General features: G+C 41.6%; 1 protein-coding gene across 1 annotated transcript in view; it reads left to right on the plus strand.

Moving 5' to 3' along the window:
- The first annotated feature begins 916 nt into the window (after positions 1 to 916).
- LOC124412261 (ephrin type-A receptor 4) overlaps positions 917 to 27,396 on the plus strand; it is a 151,521-nt gene continuing 125,041 nt past the window's right edge. Inside the window, exon 1 of the mRNA XM_046891995.1 lies at positions 917 to 1,617. The gene's annotated coding sequence lies outside the window, so the exon portion shown is untranslated. The remainder of the gene's footprint in view (positions 1,618 to 27,396) is intronic.

The following is a 27,396-nucleotide window of genomic DNA, read 5'->3' on the forward strand; positions in this document are numbered from 1 at the left end:
AGTCTATATCTACAGTCATAATAGATAAGTGAAAAAGGGGTAAACGTGTTCTCCGTTATTTTTATATACTATCGTTCCGATTGAAGCGTCGGTTGATTGAAAAGAAGAGAAACAATTCGCGTTGACTTGTAAGAAGTCACTAGAATTCCTGCGGGCCCTAGTCGGTAGGCAGGTACACCTAGGTAGGTATACTCTGGATGAGCAGAGGCTGCGTACTACGTCAAAACGGCTAAAGTCAACGAGGTTCGTTGCGCATGCGCGCGCATTGCACTTGAGTGGCCGAAAGAAATCAATGACGTTTCAAAGAATCGGCGTACGGTTAGAAAAGCACCGACCTAGGAATACCGTTTTTGGTAAACACGGGCCATTCGCAACAAGGACGCAGCCGATTTGCTTCGATCTAATCGTAAGTCGAAGGCTTAACCTCGACGGTACGGAATTCACCCCGCAGGATGAACGAACCGAAGAGGTACGGGTCAATTCTAACCGTCCGCCAATGGTGGCGCTAGTGTAACGCCGCCGTGTAGCGGTCCGTGAGGATTCCGTCCGTAGAAACCCGCCTGGCAGGTCTGGGGTCGGCTTCGGATTCAGCGCCTGTTCACTTCGCTTCAGTTGGAAGCTCGTCGTTGAGCAGTGCAGGTCGGCACTAGGTGATTCGATTTTCCGGAACCACCAAAATCGAACTAGATGCCTGATAAAAGGATTTCGAAAACAACAGAACCCTTTCCTTTCTGCCGAAATAAACAATTCGCAGAATCGCTCATACGAATCGTTCGAATCCGTAGTGGTGCATTCCTAGTAGAGTCGCAAGTACCCGCCCCGGTTTAAACCGAAGCCTTACGGAGTGACTCTCGTTGCCGCAGCGAGAAACAGAAGATAAAATAAACGCGAAAAGGCGACGGTGTTGTATGTACATCGTTAGGATACAAACGAACTGTTCTCAGTGATTCTGTGACGTGAATATCGAATCGTCGAACCGTGGGAACAAGCGGAAGTACGTACCTGTTCGCGTCGAAGAAATCGAGGAAAGCAGATCGATCGAATAATAAATAATCGAACGACGGATCAACAGTGAGACGGAAGTGTGTTTCGTGCGTGTGTGTTTCTGATTTGTTTTTCACGTAAAAATTGTAAACCACGTCAAACCGGAGTCTGTGTGTATCGTTGAGATACGTCGGATGTGACCGGCGCACTTCGGGCCGACTTCGTACTTTCCTATTTAGTGCTTCGGGGCTCGCCGTCGATTGTTGCCAACTTACTTAACTAACTTAAATCGCGCGCGGCTTTTCTTCGACCGGGTGCCGTCTTTTCGTCTTTGAATGCAGAGATGCTAAAATGGCGGTTGGATTAAGTCGCGAGCACCCTTATCGACCGATATAGAAATAATTTAGCAAAACAATCCGTGTTTCTTTATCTCTTTGTCTCTTATCGATGAACGATAAACAAGAGAAAAAAAAACACAACAAAAAAACGGTGCAGATCGATTGTGGAACTGTTTACGAGTGTGTTGCGATACTGAAATTCGTACGTATGCAAGAGTGACTAGTTGCGTGAAACAACCGAGAGGATTTTGGTCGAAAATTGAGAAGGTCGGACCGGAAGGATCACGCATCGCAGGTAAGCGAGAGCCTCTGAATCCTTCGATTCGCCGCCCTGTACTTACACTTTACTTGTGTAAAGATCGTCGAGTCGCGCGCGGCTCGCCTTTCAGCCGAGTTCAGAGATGTTGCTCAACCAACCCGGCGAAGAGGAGGAGACGACGAGGCGTATAAACAAAGAGAGTTTCTTCCCTGGCTGTTTATTGTGGTTTAAAACGGCCACCCAATCGAGGAGCCGAGAGTAGGGAAAAAGATTAAAGCTTTTGGCCGGCTGTGATGTTCATTAATGCCTCCGCTACTTCCGGCTTCGGTTCGAAAACCGAAAAATCAACTAAGTTATTCTAATCTGTATACAAATTAGATGAAAACGCGTGTATGGTTGCAACGGATAAACAAACGCCGTTGGTGCAGTTGCTCTTCTCTCTCTCTCTCTCTCCCATCGGGCCATCATTTGTTTAGAGAATTGAACCGCTTTTTCGTTACTACATTGGACCGGAAGTTCTGTCCTCGTCGGTAAAAAATCGTCGTTAGAATTTTAAAACCTGTAACTTCGACGGAGGATTGGCGTGATCGCGATGTCTTGACGATCACGTGAAACGGTCGTTCCTCTCCTGTTCTTTTCTCTCTCCAAAAAAAAAAAAAAAAAAAAGAAAAAGAAAAACAAAAAACAATAGGGAATTTAGAACATTTTTACGAATAATATGTTCATCGTATTGGCGTGTAGAAATGGTAATTTATACTGTACCATCCGAGCTATTTACCATAGTTGAGAGTTTTCTAAGCGCAGGATGCGACGCTGGTCGTTGGGATGTTATTGAGAAAACATCTCGTGGAAGGTACGCGGCGTGAATTCTTTCGAGGAATTGAAGCGTAGGTACAGTAAGTTTTCGGTTTTTCGTCGAAGCGCCCGAGAAAGGCAGTGCGGACAACGCGATCGGCGGGAGAAGAGAACAGGAGAAGAGAGGAGAAGAGAAGCGGGTACCCGACTCGGCCAAATATACCTGAGGTTAATTAACCTTTCCGCCGGCCGTCGCAGAGAGAGAATTGAGGAGACCCGGGTACCTGCGTCCAGGGTTACTTGCCGCATAGCGAATGTGTACACGACTTACGCGCCTATAGTTGAACCTACGTTTTGCCTGGTTTCATACAGTTTGAACCGCGGCGTGTAGAGATCACACCCGGGAAAGAAATAAGAAGAAGTAGAAGAGTTGAGGAGGAGGAGGAGGAGGAGGAGGAGGAAGACTTTTGAAGCCTATTCACACTACTTACGGCGCTTAAAATGTTTGATCTTAAGTTTTTAGACAAATATTTTTCGTCCTCAAACACTCGCGATGCGATAAGTTCTCAACCATGCATTGCGTGCATCTGTGTACATGTACCTACACCCCGTAGGCTGCTGCTCACTCATTCACAACTCCACGCACCTCTGCTTGCGTGCCTACGTACGTCGTGTGTGTTTTGCAACTCGCCTGTTTACCTCCCTGGTTCATTCGGAAAACATTGCAGTGCCTTGTGTTGTGTGTTGTACGTACCGTAACTCACTATTTAGCATACCGAAGCCTTTTTTCTCCTCCCCTCTCTATTCTCAGATTCTTGACCGGCTCACGTGCTGAAAACGGAAACATGTCGTTCCCAAAACTTTATTGCGTAACTTTTTTCCAGAGCGAAGTTGTGCATCGTTAGGCGGTGGATTTTTTCAACGATGAGTACTTGAGAAAAGACAATTTTTCGTAAGATTCATGATATCAAAATTCGGAAAGGTTTTTCTGGTTGATTGTATAATACCGAACGTTTGAAATCATTATTTGGTTTTTGAGAATGTGCAACGGGGACTGGACGATGGAGGGAAAATGATGCGCGATAAACGTTGTTCGTTGCAGTTTAATCTGGGGTGAAAAAAGTATTTATGTTGCTTTGTGTACGTGGAAATCGTAATTAATTCGGTCATGTCATTGCTTACAATGTTTATGATATAAACAAATACCGCAAAAACTGTTCCAGTTGAATGTTATAACGGACAAAATGAGGTGGGAGTCGAAACTTGGAAGAGATAATATTGCGAATGGCCGATATATCGAAATTTTAAATACTTGAGAAAATAAAAAAATTACGAAAGATGAATTGTTCGAAATCTTTATTTTTGAAAGTGTGATTGATTAAAATGACTACTAACCAGTGACTGAATATTGCAAACAATTCATCTTTCGTTTCTTCTTTAGCACATGTTTAAAATTTCGATATAATAATGGGACTTTCTTTTACAAATCGGACAGATTTGGATAAAATCTGACCGATACATTTTTGATTCCGCCGAATTTTTTTTTCATGGGTTCTATATCGAAAGAAAAGAGATACGTATTAGAGGATTTTTTTCTTTCACTTATTTTGGAAAACAGAGCGGATCGAAAGTTTGAAAATCTGGTGATTTTCGGCTTGTAGATTCATTTAAAAAAATTCATAACTCCGGATCTATTTGAGCTAGAAGGTTCGTATTTTTACCATTTTAAAGTTAAAAGAATGAATTTTAATTAAAAAAAAAAGTTTCATTGAAATTTATTAGCAAATTCATATTGTTATAAGGAATTCATATGCTTGAATCGATTTTTAACAATTGCCTGCACCTCGTAACAAGTTTTTAGCATAACCATCGTATTCTGCGTCAAATTTCCTATGGAATTATTACTATTCGAAAAAAATTAATTTATCTAGCGCGGCACGTCACATCGGCGCGCGGGTTCTATTGCACGCCTCATTTTCTTGCCTCGTATATTTTTTCTCGGTTCGTAAGGTGAAAGTTGATATTCGTTATTATTACAAAAAATTTATCAAATTCAGAGTTACTACATTAGAACTTTAGATTACCTTGAATAAAGAGTTTAGTTTACGAAAAATGAGTTATTATAATCCTGTAATAGTTACGAAATTACGAGTTTTCTTAAAAATGCAGCGTTATAATAACCCTATGAACTTCAACCTCATGTCTTATATTTTTAAAAGATAGCTTGCGCGATCATAGCATTAGAATTAGAAGTCCGAGAAAGCATTAAGGGGCTCCGAAACCAGGAGGCTCTTGAACACCGCGTGAAGCTAATTTGTTATTCAATAACACGTAGTGTTGTAAAAATGTATATTAGTCACACTGACTCTACATCTAATAATTAAGTACGCTGTTCGTTGTTTGTTCACTTGAAAGCATACTACTACTTCAACTACTGTTTTTTGGTTACCAGTTTAGACTAATTATTGTTCGTTTGATTTTGAAATAAAGAACGGTTGGATCGCTGAAAGTTTTATTATTAATTAAATTGAATGAACGGCACCAAGTTTTCCAAGTTACCCAAAAGAATTTCTGAGATGAATCTACCCTCGCGGAAAGTATCTATGAGTTGAAAAAGCTCAAAGAAAAAATATTTTTACTTCAGTAAAATAAATAAACTCAGATTTCGTTGCTTATGGGATCATCTTGATTGACGTTGAGTGTCTGAATCCAGAATCTCGTTTTAGATGTATGTGTAAGTCGCCGTCGAAACTTGAAAACGTCTCCAGGAAATTTTGAGGCTTAAGTCGGTAGCTTGGAGGGGAAAAAATGCGAGGAGGAAAAAACCTAGTGGAAGAGTAATCTCGAGAGTAATACCGAGGGGGAAAATACATTTTAACTCTGGGAAACGTTAAAATATCATTTTCCACACTGATGTAGTACGTGATGGGAATAACAAGCGCGACAAAGCAGATGCAGGCTTCGTATGATCGCGTCAAGTCAAGAATCACTATAAGAGACAAAAATTGTGTGTCACTAACTTTTGTCAATCTTCATTCCGGACACGCAGCTCTCTTGAAAGGAGAGAATTCTTCGTAATGTCTGATTAACTTTTCCGGGGGTGATTATTTCTCCGATGGCGGTGTGGCAATGCGGGCTATTATTATTCCAAAGTATTTACCTACCGTCGATTCGTAAAACCATGAACACATGAACACACACACACATGCTGCGACGACGACGACGACGACGACGTTACGGGTATAACCCACTTCTCAATTCTTCGGACTCGAATGAACGAACGAGCCGTGATTGGAATGCAACGAAATTTTATCGTATGTCAGCAGTAGGCTAAGGTACTATATTCATGTCTCTTTGCCGGTTACTTTGCGAAATATTTTATTTTATGACCTCACTGCTGGAGAAAGATTGACGTTGTAGTCGTTTTTTCCGTTGCAACTTGCTAAGCTGAGCTCGTCCTAAGCCTTTTAGGGAATGTGAAATTCCGAGGGACACTATGACTTTATGTCCAAGCATTGTTACATTAGAAGGTAAATGATGTACTTACATATATACATTAGGGTGTCTGTTATTTACCAAGTTGATTATTTTTCTTGCGATGCCCTGTAAATTTTTAGTACGTAGCCTAAAACAAAATATCAGAGAGCAATATAAGCCCTTAATATATTCATGTTAAGCCTTTCCCCAAAGACAATACATTTTTGAGTTTTTTAAATAAACCATTAAATTTCATCTAAATAATAATAATTTTGCCGTAAAAGTAAAAAAATCGGAAAATTTACAACAAGTTCAACTGTAACCGTGAATAACTTTTGACGGAGTGAATTAATCGAACAATTATAGGAGACCCTTTTCGTAGATCATTCAATTTCCCATCAGAATATGTCTTTCTCATTGCTGTACATATTAACGTGTTCATGGAAGAAAAAAAAATTGATTGTAAAAAGCGGCAAATTCCCATGTAATATAAATGGATAACATGAATATTAAGGGCTTACATTGCTCTGATATTTTGTTTTAGGCTGCAAACTAAAAATTTACGGAGCATCGCAAGAAAAATAATCAACTTGGTAAATAACGGACACCCTAATATAAATATAGCTACCGTTAGAACCCCAAACGAAAGTTGCTACCGATATACGTTCCACAAATATAATTGCAAAAAATGAATGCAGTGACGTTCCAAATTCTGTGAAAATGTCACGGCAGTAGTTATGTAATTCATAATCTACACGCGCGTTATTTCTCACACGAGAAATAAGATGGATCAGCGAAAAGACGCGGGCGGAAACAAGAACCACATCGCAGCGGTTGGAAATGGTTGAAAAACATTTTCCATCTCTTCTGGTCAAAACTGAAACAGATTGAAATCTGCAGGCTTTTTACCGTCGTTGTGGGCTTCCACACTAGTCTGGGCTCGACACGCGATAGTTGTTGTAAATCATTCCGGTCACGGGGCTTGAGGGGATGCGTCGTCTATCTGGGATCTAGGATCTACGAGACGTATTCACTTGGGCAGTATACTGTCTCCGGGCAGGTCTATCTGTCGCTATCTCGCTCTCTTTCCCTCTGCATCCCCGTTTCCGCGCGTGTGCGTGTATGTGTGTGCGTGTGTGTGGACGAGGAGGAGCCGGGACAGCGGTGGGCAGTGGCACCGAACATATCGCACGGCGATCTTGACAGAGTATTATTCGCAAGGCCATATTTTGACCCGAGATACGAGGCGATAGTCGGCCAGCCGCCGAGGGGTTTTCCCTTAATGATCTATACGCGTCGTGCCCTTTCATGGAAGAGAGAGAGAGAGAGAGAGCGAGAGAGAGAGAGAGAGAGAGAGAGACGGAGAGGGCGATACGAGACGATGACAATTGTATCGTTGGAACCGGGAACAATGCACGGGCTTTTCTGGAGGTTGATTTGCTTGTGCGTGAGAGGTGGAAGCAAGAGAAAAAGAGAGAGAGAGAGAGAGAGAGAGAGCACCTGATTGTGAGAAGTGAATTTGGAGACGAGGGCGAGTTTTTAATTTGCGACCCGAGCGCTACACCCCGCTTTGTGCATCTCTCATTATCATTATTATGTGCATTATTTGTGAATTTCACGTTGATGTGTACTCGTATAACCTGCACGAATAATAAGAGATGTGCATCGTGTTATTTACTGCGCGGACTGAGAGAAATTTTCTGTACATACCTACGTCCTTGCTGTACAGACATTGTATATTTTCAATTTTTATCATCAACGCGAAATATACTTCCAGGTATAAATGGAAAATGAGTTTTCTATAGCTGCAGATAGATAATATACTTTGTGATTCGTTATTCTTGTTTGTTAATTGTGATCGGTCGTGATATATTTTTCTGTAATTATTGCAATAATTTTATATTGTGCAATAATAAATTGACGTTAAGGACTACTTTAGCTGAAAAAATGTAGTTGATTAATCAAACAGACTTGATGCAATAACCGTAAAATACTGAATCGACAACTGTAATCACATCGAATGGTTGATTGTACCGCATTTACTTTTATCACCAATAATATTCAAACCGTTATTCTCACAATAACGATTTTACTGTAGGCTTTTGTAGTAACTGTAACAAAATGATTTTTTTTTTTTTTTTACTTCTTTGGAAAAAACTCGGGAAACGTTTGAAAAACGAATTAAAAAAAAACCCATAGAGAGATAAAAAAGTTTGTTTTTTACCGTACTAGAAAAATTTGAAGTAAAGAACAGTCCTGATTGCATAGCAACTGGACTTGAGGTAAGTGTTTTAAAAAACCCAGGACGGATTTCCTTCGAGTATTTATATGTGTAATAAAAGAGTTGGTCTGTAAAAGTATGTGTGTGGGTACGCGTGTAAGATCGCCGTCAGTGTAACGCACGGGGATTCCTGGAACTCTACTCAAAATGCGTTCAAGATTTACAACGTAGTCGTTGGGTGCCCGCGCACGCACACACGTAATGCAGACACACAGAGGCATTGACGATTACCTTGATTCCTTGTGTCCGAAGAGGCTCCTCTGAGAGAGTGGAGAAGCAGCGAGGAATAAATAAAGAGGAAAAATCGGAAACAAGAATACAGGACGCAATAAGAGGAAAAAATCATATACATATAGTAGGTATATATATAAAGAATAAAGTTCTCGAGAAGGGCTATAAAAAATGAAGAAGGAGAAGATAGGCACATAAAAACAAAGAAAATGAAATGAAACAGAAAAAAAATGCGATAATTTATAAAACATTCCTTGGAGTGAGAGTTACAACGATCACCACTATAGGATCCCCGTGTCCTCCTCCTCCTCATCCTCCTCCTCCTCCTCTACTCCATACACACTACACTACCATTCGCGTGCACATCAAAGCATATATCAACGTACGAGTATTGGATATACGCAATTAGTCCCTGCTGCGACTGTTTTACTCATTGTCAGCCGTGGCACAATAACGACACCGTTCGGTTTCTTTTCCTGGTTTCTTCTCCCTTTTAGCAAAGGTAGATGACGATGACAATAACGTGTACCTGACTGACTACAATATAACATAACCTGCATCGTGAGCAAGGCGCACGTCTCGATTGTTAGGGAAATCTGGAAACTCGCGGGCAACGTCGTCGCAGGTGTTGAATGAAGAGATTTTAATAGCGTAATGAATATTTAACGAGATATTTAACTGAATCGATAGAGAACGAACGTGACTATCGTAAGCTGGTAATTCTGGTATGGCCTAGTTTAAAAAAGAAAAAAAGTATAAAGTGAAGCAGAAAAATGAATCGTGGAATTGAAAATTGCACTGATATTGATAGATCGAAATAGAAGGAAATGTTAACGACTTTGAAAGAGATTACGATTATTTTTTAACAGCGTTTTGAAAGCATTTTGTTTGTCCGACCTCAATGAATCGTTTCTGGGAAAAATTGATGTGCGTTGTTAGTATATTTCTCATATATAATTGTCTCCGGAAATGAGTATTTATTTTATGCATTTCTTAGAAATTCATTTATCGATCAAATTAGCTGTATACACAATTCAATAAAGTTGTGACCACAATTGGGATTTCTTAAAATAGATCAAAATCACGATCGTTAAATTCCTTATCTGCATGTTCAACAAATCTCATATCTATCTTTGTAATTCTCTGCTGTGACGCAAGAGTGAAAAAATAATAGCGAAGAGAACAACCGCAAATTGTACGAGGTTGAAGTTTGTGCATTTCCACTTGCGCAGCAGTAAAGTCTCGTCATTCCGATCGTAGCCAGAATAAGTTGTTGCCTTCTATCATGCGAAAGTGCTAAGGAGTAAGTCACACGAATGTGCATCCGTATCTACGTTATATGCGTACCACCACGCGTAGGTACACATGGACACAAGATTCACGACACTCGGTCGCACCTCTTTCCGTACGGCGACAACTAGCCAATAAAGTTGCGATTTTACTCCTGCGGTTGTCATGTGCCTGGAAAGACGCTGCAATATGGTTTCCTCATCGGTAGGACCCCGCTTGGTGGGACACCGACGAGTTCGGCTTCGCTCCAGACATCCACTCGAGATTTTATGGCCTCGAGAGAAAATACGAGGTAAATGAGAATCGATAAAAAAAAAAAAAAAAAAAAACCGAAACAACGAAACGACGGATGATTAAATGGTAGATGCCCGTCAAGTTCAAGTCCAAAGAAATTCTTTGGTCACTCGTTTCGATTTTCGCTTTTGAGTTTATAAAAACTATGACAAAAAGTCAGGAAAATTGGCACTCGCGTTTGACAGTTGGACATTGATACTTGGCTGATTGTGAGTCGTTTTTGAAAGGCAGCACTCGTCGATCGACAGATCGAAACGTGACACCCCGTGTATAAAGCGACCATGTATAGGTACGTTTCTACCTAGGGCGTGTATTTATATGCCCGTATAAAGGTAGGTAGGTACGTACGACGCATGCCTATCCATGTGTCAAATCACGTTACAATATCTGACAAGTTTGCTTGAAATCGGTACCGGGGCGGACGATCGGTAATATTATACTATTATGCGTGTATATGCAGGCGTATCTCTGTGTATACAACCACGTGGTTTTTATCTATTCATATTTCTACGTTCTATAACGCATCGCATGCATTGAGCGTCTTTGTGTTGAGTAAAGAAATTTAAACGTCAATTATAAACTCCATCGATTCGTTTCTCCGGATCGGGGCAGGTAAAGTCTTTAAATGTATCAAATATTCGGTAGAAGACGTGAAAAATTATTATACCGATTTAATATGTATAGTATACATCACACTTGAAATGTTTGTTTTAACTTGGCGGTTAACGGGTCCGCATAATTCGCTCGCGGGTGTCTGGCAACGGCGTTGATGATTTGTGGTGGTCATTGGATGGGTTATACTCACATATGTGGAGTATAGATATAGACGGATGATGCCGCTGCTTGCGCGGTCAGCTGTAGTTAGCCGTGATGCAAGGAAAAATTTATAGATCGAAAGAAGAGCGTGGCTGCGACGAATGCGATGCGGTTTATATTCATATGTATATATGCGCGTGTATACACCTGTGCATGAATTTTGTTCAACGAATCCTGGATATGTGGGTAATACATATTCACGGTTACTGGAATTAACGCTAGTTTTGTTGAATTACGCCGCGTGACTGCACGCAGGCAGCTTGTTTGTGGTTATATATTAAAATTATTAGCATGCCAGCTTCGCTGGTCTCGCCATGCGTATAATCCATCACATTTCATCTTTCTCGGTCAGATCCCTGATAATTTTTGTGAAAAAAACTAATCGTCCGAAAGGTATGCGTAAAACCGGTGAAAAAAAATAAATTTCCCGTAGCTTAGAGGATTCAGTTGTATCGTTAAATGTATGTAATTAATTTTTCGTTACGGAGCGTTTGATTTCTTCGGTCAACAATGTTGTGTACACAAGGCATGTAAATATCCTACCCACGGGTGATTCGGAATGCGATGTTTGCGAAACGTGAAGGATCCGCACTGCGATGCAGTGGCAAAGCTATGCGGCGAATATGCGAAAGAGACAGAGATGAAAACGAGAGGAGGAGAGAGATGGGAGTACAAAGCAGCGCCGCAAACGGGCGACGAAACAGGGGGGGAACGGGAAACAGAGAAACTAATTAGCTTTGAAAAATAACTGCAGTACTCGGCGCTAAGCCAGATGCCAGAATGTCAATCCAGCAAGCGGCACCAGCACTAGCAGCAGCATCTCGGACGACAAAGTGAAAGCGCGAAGTATGTATAGCATCCGAAAAGTACGTAGGTCTTGGCTAACTCTTGACGCACTGCGTAAGCGGAGCTGGAACCGACCTTCGTCGGTGATTCAAGAGGCTAACGTGAAGAGCTCAAACGCACAGTTGCATACTCTGTAATAAAGATGGGGTGTTCCACGCCAACCCCGACCATCTCAAAATCATGTTATGTTTTTTTTCCAACATTCTACTCTGCAAAAATGCGACCTGAATTTTTTTCGATTTTTTTTTATTTAACCGTTTATTTTTTCTAAATATTTGAATTCGATTGGGAATGCTCATTCTTTAAAATCTGAAAAAATCCAGTGAACGACCCCCCTCCCCCCACCCCGTTAAGGAAAACGTGGGCCGAGTTTATTTCTATTTTCTTTTATCACCTAATGCGGAATTTAAAAATTTTTAAACCTAACATTAACTCAGGTTCAAAGCGAAAAGCGTCAAATAAGGGTCAATTTATTTGTAAATGTTCGGTTTCACCAATTCAATGATGCGCCACTCTAGTTAGTAAAGGTAACTTTGGGTTTAAAAACTTTTTAAATCCTAATTAGGTGATAAAATAATAAAAAACCAATTCGGTCCACGTTTTCCAAAATGGGTATTGGCAATTGACCTCGAATATTTATAAAATAAAATAAACAGTGCAATAAAAAAAATTTGAAAAAAATTCAGGTCACGTTTTTTACCGAGTAGAATGTTAGGAAAAAACATGAAATGATTTTGAGATGGTCGGGGCTTAACATTGGTCGAGTTGGTGTGGAATACCCCATCACATAGGAATATGTATATATATACGAACGTACGTACGTGCAGCGGTGTGAGACACACACTGTAGTCACTTCAGCGAGATACACTTCCGTCGTTGTCAGTAAGATACATCCGACGTAACGTTGTGTATTGAGTCAAAGTGAAGATGTGCCGTGTGCGTAAGAAAATAAATGGATGAATTATAACGAAGAAAAAAAAATTTGGGGAAAAACGCCAAAGAAAAATTTGAAAAAAAAAAACAAGGAAAAGACGATGAGCGAAAAAAGCGTATATATTATATGCACACAAGCAAAGTTCAAAGGCATCCTTTGATCAATTTCGTTCGCTGCTGATGCTGATGCCGTAGCCTCGAAAAACCTCACAGTCTCAACCTGATGAAATATATTTCTTATCAACCAGCGTTGCTATGTCGGTTGATTCGTGTATTTATGCTCTTCCCGTGCAGAGTGATACGGGGGGAGGGGGGGGGGGGGGGGGGGGGGGGCATGTCCGTGAAACTTGCGAACACCGGAGAACAGGATTTTGAGTCATGCAAAAGCGATGCGGATCATAAACAGAGTCCGTACATTGTATAATACAGCGTTGGAGTAAAAGAAGAAAACGATAGAACGTATGGGAGGAGCAAACAAAAAAACAAAACTCCAAAAAAAAAAACGAGCTGGAATCAACGGTTCTTAGCTTTTCTTTGATGCCGAAGAAGTTTGCGTAGGTAGCGGATTTTTATTCAAGAATAGTTTCGCTGTGTAGGCTTCATTGCACACAGTGTGTAGGTAATAGAAATGAATGGTAGTGGGATTATTAATCCGTGAGTTCAAACTCTGTAAGCGGGAGAAAATGCGTCGATTTAATGAAAACAAATTATTTATTCGTCCATCGAGAGGTTGATTGCTCGTGATTATTCTGTTTAATGTACACGAGAATTCAATTAATATTCATTTGAATTGGAGTGAAGCGAGAATTGTATCGATTAATTCTAGAGTAATAGTTTACTTGATATTTTTTATACGAGAACAGTACAGTAATTATTCTATTCTGCAATATCTCAAATACTCCGGACGTAAGAGAAAATTCTATTACGAGTCCGGAATTTCTCTCGGGTGATTTAATGAATTTCACCAGTTACTTTCTTTTACGTTCAAGAATATTTATCAAGCAGGTACTTTTTTCATATTACGAAGTTGTATGAATAGACTTGGACTCGTGAATAAACGGCACAATTAACATAAGCAAACTGTTTTTTTTTCGAAATGTACGTGTTCCCATGATAATATTTGTATAAACTTTGACTGTTCTATCAGTTTTTCTAAGAATATACAAGAATCTTGGAAACGATCAAAGATTCGGACACGATATGTTTGTTTTTATACATAACGATTACACATAATATTTTCGGGATGTCGGAATATACGTTCTGAATATTGATGAATTCTGGGTAGCGGCTTTCATAGCCGTTTGAGAGGTATCAAATATTAAATGGAGTCGACGTCGTCGGATGAGATGATCGTATACCACCACCACCACCACCACCACCACAGCTCCTGCTGCTGTTTGCCCCTTCTCATAAATATAATAGACTCGTGAAATGTTGTACACATAACTTTGCCAAATTTGCAAAAGGCGCGGCACGGTGCGGGCACTTTGAGCCGATTGGTTTCCTGGAGTTGAAAAATGTCCGTAAGTCATCCGCGATGCGCGAGACTTGACACTAAGCATGCATTACCCAATTAATTCTTTCATTTATATTTCTGGTCGTTGTGGATATAAAGATGACAAATCGAATTGAATAAATATTGCCAAAATAACGACCAGGACGGATCTGTAGAGAGATTATTCCTGCATCCATTGATATTTTTTAATTTTTTATCTGAATACGTGTTTAAGCCTATGTGATCGCTGCACACTTTAGAGAGAAGGTATAAGAAAAATTAGTCTTCTTCTGCGTATGTTAGGGAAGTACCGACGCTCTGTCATTCCGAAGCCTGAACCGACTCCGGGACAAATTACTTGACTGATTTAGACAAATTGGATTGAGAGGATTATGAAAAATCATACACGTTCACCGAAGGTCTTCTCCACACAATGTCAAGCATTTGCGGCATTTCCGGTCGTCGAATGATGACTGCACTTACTTATTAAACTTTAGAGAATCAATAGAAATTAGACTGGTATGATTGAGATCATTTAATATGCTCGATGAAAATCTTTCATTTTATAATTTCTTGCGAAAATTTGCAAAGTTACCTTTGCGTAAAGCCAATTCGTTTTAGTCCTGGTGAAAATTAACGACGGCATATTCCCGACATTTCCGGATTACCATCACGCTGATATTTTCTCACATTGCAATTTTATTCGTCGTTCGCAATAACGTGTATGTATATAGGGATGCGGATTATAATCGTACATTGCCGAGTACGTGTACCCTAATTGCGTTTGATTTACAGGACGATCATTGAAAAAGTCGAAACGCTTCCTCCTTTCTCATCTCTAACGAAGTCGAAGATAAAAACGTACGAGGCGTGGGTGTTGGGTGTTTGGGCGTTTAAGCAGTAGGATGCATTCGCACTGATTCTCGATCCGATCGTTCATAAAATGGAGTCTTTCGCATTGTGCCTCGGGTTGCATCGAGTCTCCGTAAACTGTTATCAAGTCCTCGCCGCCGCCGACACCGTATGTATAAAGTACAATACGAAGTGCAAGTGTTGGGGGCTTCCATTGAATTTTACTTGTGTACGGGAAGATTCTCCTGACGGTGAACGTAGGAGGAATCGGTTCCCGTTCCTTTGGGGGATAATAAAAAATGAGAGACAAAAAAAAAACGAAGAAGAAGAAGAAGAAGAAGAGGAATGAGGAAAAAAGAAAGAAATAAATAAGAGGAGGAAGAAAGAGAAAATATTGTGTAGAGGTCGTAAATTTCTGACAATCAAAAGGGGCCCCGCGCGCGAGCAACAATGTCCAGGATGTATGCCGCCGGTAACGTAACCCCGAAGCCTCTCGGCTATGGCTAGTTATGGGCGTTACTTAAAGGAGATTCACTTGTAGGATATACCTTCACAATACCATCGCACACGCACAGCACATCCGTATTACGTAACCTACAAACTTACCTAGGTACACTCATAATCCACTTCAGCCATATAGATATAATATCGCAACAGAGTTGGCATTCCGTGTGAACATGTACGTGTGCGTACTGTATACGTATAAGCAGAGAGAGAGAGAGAAAGAGAAATCGATAGAAATGGAGAACAATACCGTGGAAAAAAAACCGGAAAGTTACGCCCACTTCCCGAAAATGGTTGTCCGCGTGTCCAGGAGAAGGAAAAAACAAGTGAAAAGGGAAAGAAAGGAAGGAGAAGAAGAAAGAAGTGACACGCCCGGAACAAGTAGACAACTCTTGTTCCCTGGGCGGATCAAGAAGCAAGGAGAGAACGAGGGTGACGCGTTGTGCTCGCTCTTATGCAACGAACGTCGCTATAAAGCTCCGAACGGGGCAGCATCGATGTCGAAGAGAAGGAAGGAGCAATGCTCGTCCTCTTCCCACGAAATTTGACCCGGCGTCGCCGTCGGCCATCCCCGGGATTTTCGGGGATTCAGAGTTGGTTGGGATCCGTCGTGAAAAACTTAGCGTAACCCTAACCCCAACCCTAAAACATGCCGACGATCTGAATTAACCTTACCTGAACCTTCGATGCACGGTTCACTGAGCATTTGAAAAGCTGCGCCGTATTCATTATACACCTAATCGGGGCGTAAGAGTAGCCGTGATTTTCTTTGCCGGCGAATTCTATCGGGCCAATTGCCCATCCTTAAAACGAGATGGAAAGGGGCTTCTCTGTACTGCACAGTTCGGATATCAAATATTTGACTTTCTCGAAAGTGCAAAGGTAGGTATAGCGAGCTCCGTACCTACACCCGGGGTATACACGAAATTCAAATAGAGAACCGGGTGAATACCGTGGTAGAAGCGGATGAGGATGAGGATGAGGATCAGGATGAGGGTAAAGATGAGGATGAGCAGAAGGGGCTCTGAGAGAGAAATCTCTTTTGAATCTTGAGGTTTCCTTATACAACGATGCAAGCAACCAACGACGATCCCGACCGTTGAGCTTGCTGCTCCTCGGGGAGATGATTTTATAGACGGCGACGTAGGTACGACCAAGGTAACGTAACGTGTGTATATTCCGAGGACGATGAAGGCACGAATCAAACGCAAACACGAGCCGCGGATATACCTATCCGAAGAAGAAGATCCTTTGCAAACATCCACCACGGATGGTATGGGTCTGTGTCCCTGTACAAAATGCATGTCGTCGTCGTCGTCGTCGTCGTCGTCGTCCGTCCATTCGCTTTGGTGAACGAGCAAGCGAACACGACGATATGCCGTTTGGTGTACCGTCGGTCGCTGCTGCATTGCATACCTCGGGCTTTGAATTGCGAACATAACGACGCACGTCGAGGTGGGCAGACACCACCTAACCAACTCCTGAGTCCTGATCCGCAAGCCAAGCCAAACCACCAACCGCTTCGAGTTTGAAGCTTTCTATTCAACGAATTTTACGCTAACGGTTTTATACGCGTACAGGCTGTACCGTCCTACCTATAACCTTATACCAACCTTCCGTCGCTGGCTGGTGCCTGGGACTTTGAATTTAAAACACGAGCAGAAAGAGAAATGACTGAAATGAGAGGAGAGGAAACGTAAAAAAGAAGCGAATGAGAAGAGGAAAAATAAGAAGGAGAAGGAGAAGAGGGGGAAAACGCGAACAAACAATCGACTGCCGCCGCTCGTCGTAAAGTTTAACGATCATCACGTTCTTCTCAGCGACGAGGGCATCGATCAAACGGCTTTTCATCGTTGTCTCTTTCTTTATTATTGTTATTGTTACCGTTGTCGATGTTTTTCATTTCTCTTCCAATTTTTTTTTTCCTCGACTATCAGAATGTGAAATTCCAACTCTTATACTTTGATACCTATGCTTAACACTGCGAATTCGATCCTAATTTCGATCTTCTTTTAGGCTACACGAGCTGATACGTATATGGAACAGTAAATGCTATTGAGTGATCATTCAAAGCCACGTTTTCCATCAGGGCGAGGCCTCAAGCAGGCAAGTTGAATTAGAACCGAGTGCTTTTTCATTATTATTTCACGACCCCTCTGGGCGCAGTAGGTTATACAGGTATTACGATGCTGTCCTGAAAAACGATCGCGTCGTGCCTCAGGTGCAAAATTTTAGACTGAAGTTGATATCTATCCATCATCATCTTCATTTTTTGATTTTATCCACAGTAACATCGTCATTTACGCGGCTTCTTCATCTAGTTCTGCTAATATTAATATTTTTCGGTATCTACAGGTAGAAAAATGTTGGTTTCCGTTAAAAGTCACAAATTTTCTTCGTAATTCTATAACTAGCTCATGGCTCGTGATCATTTTTCTCTCCCAGACAACAACGGTGACCGCGGTAGGCGGAGCTTCAAGAATAATGAAAAAGCACTTTCTCCCCTAATCCACTTAACTTAATGAAGCTTACCTGTACGTAAAGAGGGGCTCTTTGAGTGGGCACTGAAAATTATCTAGAAATCCCTGAACCTCTGATTGAAATTTCCGAGATTTGGGCCCAAAGCATTTACTAACCATCAGCAATGGTTAAAATCGCATCTCAGGCTCACTCGTCTTTCATACGAGGAAATACCGTAATGAAACGATAACTAACTACGCAACTTTCAAATTCTCTTGTATCTTCACCGGATAATCTAGTTTCGCTGCAGTAAACGATCTTCGTAATGAAGAAGAGCTCTTAAAGGTCCCCAGCGAAGCTCCTTCCGAGAAAACAGTTCTTCATTCGCCATGAATAGAGGAACGTCAGTTCGTCGAGATGTGAACTTGGATGGAGATTATACGAAACAAAAGGTAACTAGCTAGTTATCCGTAGATCGTTTTCGGCGCCCGAAGTCTCCTAAGAAACACTCACGACTCGCTTTTATCTCGGGATAAATTGGGGCTGGTGAATTCAATTCCGCCAAGGTGTGTAGCGCAGACGACGAGCCATCCCTTCTGTACAGTTGAGTACCTATCTCATCGATCGGAGAACCCCGCGTAAAACTTGGTTGGAACTATCTTGCGATGCTTCGCTGTTCACCACCCCCGGTTCGTAATTACAATTAATTAACTAATTTCGTTCACCATTGTCTCTCGTTACTGTAGTAGCGCTGTGCTGTTGCTGCTGCAGCTACGTTAATAGCTGACACCCTCTAAATTATAGTAACAGACAACGTGGTCACTGTATGCATCCGTTCTGCATAATAAACTTTCCCGTAATCGTATTAACAAAAAAATTATTCAACGATGATAATTGTAATCGTGATAATTCTTTCATCATCACCTAATCCTAAAAAAAACAAACTAGTCGAAGATAGTTTTGAGCAGAAAAATATAATGCGGTTGTTTGTAAATTCTAGGATATGCAATGAATGAATCGACACGTTTTCCCCGAACGTGTAATCGAGACCGCAAGTTTCAGGTTCATGAGGTAAGAAAAAAAAAAAAACCTCACAATGCAAGAGGAAAGCTGACTCGGCAACCTGGAAGTGGATACAAAAGTAGGTACCTACTCTGTGAGGCGTCCAGACCTTCGCTATAGTTATATAACGCCTAACCACCGAGAGATCTTTAGACGAAGATAGTAATCTTCCGGAGTAAGGATCGAGTTCGGTGGTGCAGGTTCCTTTGAACTTTTCGGCGTATACGTTGAAACAAAAAAAAAAAAAAAAAAAAAAATAACCTGAAACTTTGAATTGAGCGGTGAAATGCTGCTGCATTTTGCTATCGCTGAAACCGTGTTCAGCCTGACGTAAATGAATGGCTTGGAAAATATAAGGAATGTTAACCAAGTTCGGTTTGAACAAAACTTTCAAATTAAAATATGGATTGAACGTAGGAGCTTATTTACTAGGTTGCGTTTAAAACACGAAGAACCTGGTGAGCAAATTTGAAATTCTTGTGTGCTATGGAACCGCCGCTATACCTGTGCCACGGCGTGCAATCATGCTTGTGAAAATTGTGCAATCGTCCAGCACTACCACAGCGGAGGACGGACGTGTTTACCCGAATTTTACGCCATTTAGAGATTGTCCGATGCTAGAAGAGAGAACGAGAATAACTGGCTTTGTCGCCGATTTTGGTGCCTGTTTCTTCTTTGTCGGCGGCGTTGTCCGCCCCTTTCCCTTCTCCGCAGCCGCGTCAAAATCCCGACCTTTCGTACAACCGGGTCGCGTCGTTTAGGGACGCTATTTTCCGTAACCCCCGTGACATGACACCCTGGCGAATGGCAAACCGTGATTCGAAATACAGTGAAAAGGTGCGAGAAAATTCTATGACAGCCAGGGACTAGTTCTTCTCTCACAACGAGCTTGATCTCTTTGTATATAAATATACGCATACATCCGCGCGTCTTTATATGAAGACGAAATATATGTACAAACACGCAGCCGGACTGCAAATTCCTAGACCCTAAATAAGCCCCAAAGTTGCAACTTGAATCGAATGGGGAGAAATCCCTGACCAAACTGAGTTTATTCTATTCATTCACCAGAATTCCAGCCGCGGCGTGCAACGTGCTAAATGTTAACAAATCGAAATGAATCTATCATGATACTAATTGTGAGTACTTTCAATTTTTTAAGTCTGCGCGCGCTCAGGCATCGATCTCTTGGGAGCTACGATTTTATGGGTTATTATATAATATCAGGCGTGTATATGGCTTTACTCTTTTTTTTTGCAATTTCTGCGCTCTACACGTGATTCTTTTCAACGATAATTTGTGAGCTCAATACGACATGCCGAAGATAATTATATAATTGCGACAGGCAGGTATCTGCACTTTCTCCTTCAGGTGGTATGAAAGTATAACAAAGCCAAGGACGCGGGTGATAAAAAGTTTTAAAAAGTAACGCTGTTACAGCCGAACGGCTGTGTGCCATAACAGGGCCATATAAGTCAAACAACTCTACTTTTAATTTGATTGTTTCGAGTCAGTCTCTGACCCGTGACAAAAATTTAAGCATATATGTGTTTAGGTGAAAAGGAATATACCTCTCAAAAATTTGGTGAAATACACTTTTGTTCAATATCACTGGAAATTTGTTCGAATCGTTTTGTCAATATGAATTTTTTTATCTCTGATTTGTGTATTTTTTAAGGACTTCCCAGAAGGGTACAAAAATATAGGAATATTCAAATTGAATGGGAAGATTTCAGAAAATTTCATCTGATCGGGGGCAAATTTAGTGATGATCATCAGTTTACTTATGTCACGATGAAAAATTTTCTTAGCTGTTTTTTGTTCGGAACCTTCAGGTCTCTGGCCTAAATATATGGCAGTGACAATACGTCTATACTACACCTATTTGTCCCCAAGTTACAGCAGCACTGCAGTACCAACGTTAAATAGCCGATCGTCTTTTGTCGTCGTCGAGACACCTGGCGAACCCCAAGCAGCGTAGAGAATGTCATGCCCGAGGGTAGAATGGAAGCGGAACTAACCTTGCGAATGGCTTGACGTATGGTTTACCCTCCGGTCAATTTGTCGAAGGAACTATAAATCCGGAGACAGGAGTCGGAGAGTTGAACGGGCTGTGAAACGTTCTAGATTAGAAAAAGTGACGGGCACGTGGAGTGAGAGAAATGCAAAGCGCGAGAGGGGAGCGAGAGACAAATGCAAAGCCATGGGAATGATTAATAGTCTAGGAAAGATTCTTCTCAAATAGAATCTTATCTACGGTATCCCTATGTTGTGTTCATTTTTCTATAAATACTAAAGTAGGCTAAGTCAGCCCCCCCCCACCCCCCCGTCCCGCACCCCATATATCGTCGAACAGAAGCAATTTAAAAAGTCAATTAACGGTGCTCCCTCACTCGTAAGCCATCCGTTCGGATTACAGTTTCAAGTATTAGTAACCGTTGTCCGTATAACGTGGGTTGTTACCCATCCAGTATTTGTTCCTGGGGAACGCTGAACCAGCCCCCTATTCTATCAGGCAATCAAGAATGAAACTAACGTTGCTGCACGGCGTCATCGTTCAGGAACTTGACATTGTTTCAACGTCCAATCGGGATAATAAAATCGGTTTTTGACCTTTGGAAGCTGAAATGTAAGAATGCGGTCTGTGTGACTCTTCAAAGCATCTCTGCACCACTCGATAGGAACGTGTGGGCTCACTTAAGTTCCCTGAAGAGTTGGTAGTCGTGACTTTTGAGGGGAAAAAGAGATGAAAAAATGAAACAGCAATTGTGGTTTACAAAGCATTTCTGATCATTTCTTACCATTGAGTATGTCAGTATCGGGTTTCATTGTTTTTCAAAGATTCCACTTTTGTCACGCATTCCCTTCAACGTCTGTTCACGTAGACTTACTTTTTTAAACAATCAGCATCGCACCTTTGTGAAGCAGTTTGAAGCTAATGTTATTTTCTTAATTGCCTTGAGGATTTATAACGACTTCCGAAAAATCCTTCGAGGGTTCAAACCTAAATAGAAATCATTACTGAAACTCTTTTACGCTCTATCGCCACGATCTCAAAATGTGAGGAATGAAAACGACCTGGGATCCAGTTCGAAAATACACGCTTATTTCACGGTAAAAAGAATTTCTCTCTCTCTATGTCTGAGGGCACAATCACTTGGCACGGAAGCAACCGCTGAAGATTAAGAAGTCACAAACGCCTAAAGGGTCTACTTACCTACCTACCTAACTACCTACCCACTACCAACCAACCAACCAACAAACCAGCTAACCAACGAGCGAAGCAGCCGGGTCGGTGATACTGAATATATTTTTATATATGTCGGCTACATTAGCCTTTGTAGATAGGGCTAAGTGCTCTTCGATAATCTCCGAGCAAGTGCCGGTCGACATGGAACGAGCCTGGCTCCGGGTCCAGATCCAGGTTCAGGTCCGGCACAAGAGGCGAGGGTATGTGCCACATCAAAGCCGAGTCAATCGGCCGGAGTGAGCATAAAGGCGTCTGGTAGGGCGCCGGTTAAGTTTCAGGTATTATTATAAAACTTATCTCCATATTCGGGCTTAGCCCATTCGGTCACGCACGTGCTACGGTGCTGGCTCTCTCTCGCGAATCCATCAGAGATCGAAAGTAAAATCGCCGTCCATCTTGATAACGTATAGATCGTATAATGATGAATATTTTCAGAGTAATTGGCACACGATTTTAACGACCGAGTATATTTATGTTATGTCTATTGGAATCCCATTAGCTCGCTAAGGAACGTTTGATCGATGCTGCCGAAGGGAAAACTTAGGCTTCGATTCTCCATTAAAGCATGCTTGGTATACATATGTATAGAAAGTGTGGGAATCGATTTGAAGACTAAAATTATCAGCCAATCAAATTCTGCATCATCTGCATCGGTGTATAAGAAAGTACAATAAACAGCGCCAAGAAATCTGTACGACTGAATGAAAATTGACATCTATTTGGAGTTCGTGCCGAACTCCACCTGGCTGGCTTTCTGTAGTTACACCATTCACAGTGACGTGAAAATCTATCCTTTGCATTAAATCAATTATGAAAACTGTTTTTCTTTGTTAGCGGCAGTAATCAATCGCTGTTATTGCCAAGTCATGATTCACTCAAAGTACCATCCTTCGTTCTATTTACTAGTGAGTTTCGTGAACAGGATTCACACAATTAAATTGCTCAACAATAGATAAGTCAGGTGATAGATAGATCAGTAGCTGTTACAACTTCGCTTTTAATTCTGTACTGACAGTCGCTGTCAGGAATCGTTAACTAGACCCGTTGAGTCGCCGGTGTTACGGTTGGCATGTTTAAGAGACGTACCTTTTTTGATTTGTTTATTTCGCCAGTTTTACACTATTCATCGATGACAATATTGTTATGATCGCACTTGTCTAGATATATCTAACTGAAAGAGAGAGAGAGAGAGGCATTTTTAACCAATCGAGAAGTTTTACGATAACGAAATTTTATGACGACTGTTGATTAGTCCTTCATGGTAATTGTGAGATGCCACTCCATGCAGAGTTACAAGATAAAGTGGGAATGAAAATACCGTTGTGTGATTGGAATCGAACTCACTATGGACTACATTTCAGACCTCTGATGCTAGCAATACGCAAAAAAGGATGGAATCGTCTATGGAATGGAAATTTAACTGTTTTGAATTCAACATTTCGTGAATTCCGTACTCAGATCCAACGTTGTTCGGGGTTGATTGACACAGAATAACATTGAAAAACTTGTTATCCTTTTTCAAAACCTTTGTTTCTCCTACTCGTAAAGTAGGGTAAACGCTTTGCTCTGACAATCAACACTGAACAAATGTTAAATTCGCCACTAACATTCACGTTTAGTTGTGATGGTTTTAAAATTTTTTGGTATAAACTGTCATGGTACAACACTCTTCGAGGTGTAAAACTGCGGTATAAGAGTTTACTAATACTCTTCCTGGTGTTGCCCGCTTCCATCAATTAGCACCGGACAACGTTGAATCTGATATCAAAGAGAGTATCGATCACTGCGTGATTCGGCAAAATTAGATAAACACAGAAATTTCCTTCACCATGCATGCAATGGTTGGCGTCGAACGTATGTCGTTGCAGTTGCAGTGACGCGGTATGGTTTCGATACAGGCTTTTCCGCAGTTTAAATTAAAAATACATTATATCGTAGGAGCGGGCATAGCAGGTGCGGAAGTCGAATACTGCCTACTGCCCGGCGTTTCCTTCCATCCGTGTATACAACATGCGGGGTAGACACATTGCCCTGGAATTTTTTAACGTTGACTGACTGCACGTAACGTCGTACGTAGTAAACCGTGTAGACGGTTAGACGGTTCAGACGGGGAGGGAAATGGTCGTGAAAACAAACCGCCTACAGCCGGGTGAATATGGTTTGTTTTTACGAAAGTTTGAGCAATGATTAAAAGAAGAACGCGCGGCTCCAGACTCTCGACAGCTAACTGGATACTGTCGAACGGCAACAAACTTTGTGTGTCCGTATCCTCCAACCCTGTGCGCGTGTCTCCCACTCTCCATGCTCTCCATGCTCTCCATGCACCTTATACGCTCCGATCCCTCCAGCTGGCGCCGGTGATCAAAATATTAAAAGAGGCGAGTCATTTACTTTCTGATGCCCTCGTAAAAATTTCCCGTTTATTTTTCCTCAACGACACCATGCAGTGTTATTACCGTAGGTAGCTGGCTAGCAGCTATGGTCTGTCAGCGCAACGTGCGCCCCGGCAATTTCATCCCATTCTCGCTTCGCAGACCCTCGCTTACGCACGGTCATAAGGACTTTGGGAGGCGAAGACCTTTCTTATGAGGCCGAACGATGTGGGAGGGAACGCGTGAATTGAAATATGGGAACCGTAACCCGGACTGAAAACAAAAATACAAATTTTATTATTCATTAAGATCACTGTTTATCAGTTGAATGAATTCCTAGGATAAATCGACTCTGATAAATTACCAAAATGTGCAACACGTTGTACTTAACCTTTTTTCTCACGACTTAATTTTCTTAGCCTGACAAACAATATCAGTGACCTTCGGATGATAGTTCAAACTCGATGCAACTTATTTCACGGCTCATCGATCATCAGATATTGTTGATGCTGGGAGGCTAGAACTAAAAAAAAATCTAACGAATCCAACTTTTATTTCGATTACAACAATTTTCATTACAGCAAAAAGTTTGTCTAGCTCCCTTGTAAGACACAGAGAAACGTACATGCGAGGTACTTGTCGTCGATGCGGGATGGATCAGGAGCGTAACTAACCTGACATAACTCAACCAAACTTATCTTTCGTTTTTCCTTCAGTCCGGTGTGCCTGACTGGGTCCAGTTGGTCAGTCGGTTGGCTGGTTTGTTCCATCGTTCCCGGCTCATTAGTCGGAAGGTTTTAAATTTTCAAAAGATCATTCGACCGCGCGGGTTGCGGAGCGTTAAAGTGACAGAATCGTCGGAGAACGGAGAACTCTATGATGTCGCCTCTCGATATATATATATAGTGGGACTAATTAAGTCAGGTGTGTAAACCCGCAACGGAGGACGATGATAATGATGATGATAATGATGATGACGATGATGATGATATTATACCGCGCTTCTTGAATACATAAAATATACATTCCTTTTATTCCCTTCTTTCTTCTTTCCTTCGTTCCTTTTATTTCCGAAGCTGCATTATGTTTCTTTCTGATGATCAGCCGGGGTCGCGGCATCCACTCGACTCAATGAGACGACGACGACGACGACGAGGACGCCAGACGAGTCAACGAGACGCGACTAGACGAGATGAGATGAGGAAAAGAAGGAGAAGGAGAAGGAAAGGAAAGAAACGTTCGATTTTTTAATTGCTGAAAAATAAACACCCCGCTCGATCCTTCCCTAATTAACGCCGCGGGTTCGTGGTTCTCTTTCTCTTCTTCTCTCTCTCCTTCTGTCGAGTGGTTATGCCATGGCTCCAGTTATACGAACACAGGTACAGAAGTTGCCTGGGAATAGGCTACCTATTCGGTTGGCGAGCCAACCAACTCTGTAGGTGGTGCTTGGCTTCCTTTATTCCACAAAGCCTCTCCCTTCTTCTCGCATGTCGATGCATACAAGGACGGAATGTTTCAATCGGACCAAATTAATGACAAATTCATGCCTTTTAAAATTCCATGGAATGCCTACCACGACGCCATGCACAGTTTCCGCCGCTACCACGGAATTAACGAGAACGAACGAACTAACGCAGGGGAAACGAAGCTCGAGTTAGGATGATATAAATTCTACTCCTTGTCACCTTCATACATGCACACGGAACTGTACACGCAGGCATAATGGATTAGCAGTACCGAGTTCCACGAGGACACGAAAGGGCACTTTGTGTAGTCAGGGCAGGGGGGGGGGGGGGGGGGTATTTAAGAATATTCCTTTAATTCCTGCGAAATTTTAGAGCTACGTCTAAGATCGCTATCTCTTGGTTTTAAGTGGGCTGCGCTGTAGCCACTCGCCTTTTACCTTATACCCACCCCGTTCCTGCCTTCCTGCGACTTGTCTTGTCCTCCGCTGCAGCCCCGAACGAGTCGTCCTCGCTATGGAATTGCAAAACATCCAGAACCCGTCCCTCCGTTTTGCCCTTTCATTCTATTCCCTCTTATTTATTTGGTTTTAATTTATTCCTTTTCTTTCCTTCCATTTCATTACATTTCGTTATTATTTTTTTGCTCCCGAAGACGATCTGCGAACAAACGAAAGCCGACAACGGTGATCGGGGTACAAATTTCTTTAATCAATTATCTCCGGAGATTTTAATTGTCCCGACTTGGCCAATGATCTTTTGTTCATCACGCTGTTGCTTTCTTTCTTGATACTTGCCGTGGAGGTGAAGAGATAGCTGTGCAGTGCATAATAAGGAACTCATTCGATTCACAAATCGTGTGTGTAGGAACAAAAATCTCTTTTTTCTTGGTATCTTCGATGGAGTAAATCCAACCTGCAGTTATCGGTTGTAGGAGTAGATCATCCTTAGCAAATAGCAAGCGTAAAATGTGAGCTTAGAAGTGAATTCGATGAGATTAGAGTATAAAATTAAAATGACGCTGAAAAGAATGTCTTCATCAATCTTTGAATACGAATCCGAAACTAAAAATTTTACAAGTATCTTATGTCAATCAAAATACTGTAATTTTTGGAACGGTGCCTTATGATTGCATATTAATAAATGTCTGAGCTTTTTGTTACAAATCGCCCAGGATTGTACATACGAATTGCTTTGTTCGTAGTCCGAATCGCGGGTATTTCTATGTAAAAGAAGAGATGGTAGGATGAGAAGGTAAACACCGAAAAGATGGGCATACCACAACGGCAACGACGATCGATGGTGACTGTAACGGATAATATATTATGCACGTGGCGGACCCCGGTTGGTTCAAGTTATATTCCGTGAGGTTACAGTTAATCACTTCATTTCAG

The sequence above is a fragment of the Diprion similis genome, chromosome 11 (assembly GCF_021155765.1).
Source record: "Diprion similis isolate iyDipSimi1 chromosome 11, iyDipSimi1.1, whole genome shotgun sequence".
NCBI lineage: Eukaryota > Metazoa > Arthropoda > Insecta > Hymenoptera > Diprionidae > Diprion > Diprion similis.